Raw genomic sequence first — 2,181 nt, 5'->3', positions numbered from 1 at the left:
CCCTCCCTGTCCCTCAGGGTCCCCCCCTCCCCGCGGTGTTTCCTCCCTGTCCCTTGGCGACCCCGTGATGTCCCAATCCTCCTCCTGGGGTCTCCTCCTTGTCCCTTGGGGTCCCCCTGGGGTCCCCGTCCTCCCCCACATCCCCTCCTTGTCCCTCGGGGTCCCCCTGATGTCCCCCCCCTCCCCACGGTGTCTCCTCCCTGTCCCTTGGGGTCCCCCTGATGTCCCATCCTCCCCCTGGGGTCCCCTTCCTGTCCCTCGGGGTCCCTCTGATGTCCCCATCCTCCCCCTGGGGTCCCCTCCTTGGCGTCTCCCTGATGTCCCCATCCTCTCAATGTCCCCTCCTTGTCCCCTGGGGTCCCCCTGTGTCCCCTCCTTGTCCCTCAGGGTCCCCCTGATGTCCCCATCCTCCTCCTGGGGTCCCCTCCTTGTCCCTCGGGGTCCCCCTGTGGTCCCCATCATCCCCCTGTGTCCCCTCCTTGTCCCTTGTGTCCCCCGCCCCATGTCCCCCTCCTCGGTGACGTCTGTCTCTCCTGCAGGGCTTCTACAAGGGAGGGAAATTCGTCTTCAGTTTTAAGGTCAGTCCTGCACCAAGGGGAATTCCGTGGCCACCAACACCCATTCTGTGGCCACCAAGATGGGACCGGTGTCCTATACGGTTGCCCCAGGGGCTGGGGGTGGCAGCAGTGGGGTGGTGGCCACCAAGGTGGGACCGACGGCCCACAGTCATGAGCTTGTTTTTGTGGGTGGGAGCAGGAGGCAGGTGGCTACTGAAATCTGACCTGCGGCCACCAGGATATGACCAACCATGACTTGCGGTTGCCATGTGGGTTGGGACTGGGACCAGGGGTTGGTGGCCACCAGGACATGACCGGTAGCCAAGTGTCCACCCTGTGGGTTGGGGTGAGGACTGGTGGCCACCAAGGCACAACCAGGCCATGTGTCCGACTCTGTGGGTTGAAGATAGGACCTGGGGTTTGGTGACCACTAAGATGTGACCTTTGGCTGTGTCTACTCTGTGGTTTGAGGTAGGGACGAGAAACTGGTGGCCACCAAGACACGATAAGCAGCCACACATCCCCACTGTGGGTTGGGTGTAGGATCCAGGGGCTGGTGGCTACCAAAGTGAGACCAATGAACACCGAAACATGTCTAGGAATCAGATATCCACGCTGTGGATTGGGGTAGGGGCTGGTGGCCACCAAGACGTGGCTAGTGGCCGTGGTGGGGGGGGTGAGTCATGACGCTGGGCCTGCTCCCTACCCCCAGGTCGGCCAGGGCTACCCCCACGACCCGCCGCAGGTGAAGTGTGAGACGATGGTTTATCACCCCAACATCGACCTGGAGGGCAACGTCTGCCTCAACATCCTCAGGTGGGCCACCTCCACACCCAGGATGGCCACTGCCCCCTCCGAGGTGGGCACAGCCACTGGGCCACAGCTGGATCTGGGTCCCCATCTACCCCCACAAAGACCCGGCAGCATGGGGCGAGGGGGCAAACCGTTGCCCTGGGCACCTTGACTGTGGGCAAGGGGTGGCCACAGTCACCTCTGGGGTGGCCCTGGCCACCTCTGGGGTGGCCCTGGTGGCCCTGCTGACACCCGGCTCTGTCCCCAGAGAGGACTGGAAGCCCGTCCTGACGATAAACTCCATCATCTACGGCCTGCAGTACCTTTTCTTGGTGAGTACTGCTGGGTTACATGTGCCTGTGGGTGGGGGGCACCCATCATGGCCTTGGGACACCTCCTGAGGGCACCTGGTGGCCCTGGGGCACATCCTAGGGTGCCCTTGGTGGCCTTGGGACACCTCCTGAGGGCACCTGATGGCCTTGGGACACAACCTAGGGTGCCCTTGGTGGCCTTGGGACACCTCAAGGTGGCACCTGGTGGCCCTGGGATATGTCCTAGGGCCCTTGGTGGCCCTGGGACATCTCGAGGTGGCACCTGGTGGCCTTGGGACATCTCCTGGGTGTACCCGGTGGCCTTGGGACACCTCGAGGTGGCACCTGGTGGCCCTGGGACATGCCCTAGGGGCCTGTGGTGGCCTTGGGACACCTCGAGGTGGCACCTGGTGGCCCTGGGACATGCCCTAGGGGCCCGTGGTGGCCTTGGGACACCTCGAGGTGGCACCTGGTGGCCCTGGGACATGCCCTAGGGGCCAGTGGTGGCCTTGGGACACCTC

At 64.1% G+C, this 2,181-nt stretch overlaps 1 long non-coding RNA gene across 1 annotated transcript; it reads left to right on the top strand.

Moving 5' to 3' along the window:
* The first annotated feature begins 527 nt into the window (after positions 1-527).
* On the top strand, positions 528-1,714 carry LOC118451813. The gene is made up of 3 exons (XR_004841374.1): positions 528-578; positions 1,270-1,373; positions 1,618-1,714. It is a non-coding gene; the product is annotated as an uncharacterized LOC118451813 (long non-coding RNA).
* The last annotated feature ends 467 nt before the right edge of the window (positions 1,715-2,181 follow it).

This window comes from Egretta garzetta, unplaced genomic scaffold (assembly GCF_000687185.1).
Source record: "Egretta garzetta isolate BGI_Z169 unplaced genomic scaffold, ASM68718v1 scaffold1342, whole genome shotgun sequence".
NCBI classification, from domain to species: domain Eukaryota; kingdom Metazoa; phylum Chordata; class Aves; order Pelecaniformes; family Ardeidae; genus Egretta; species Egretta garzetta.
This window is presented reverse-complemented; position numbering and strand designations above follow the sequence as displayed.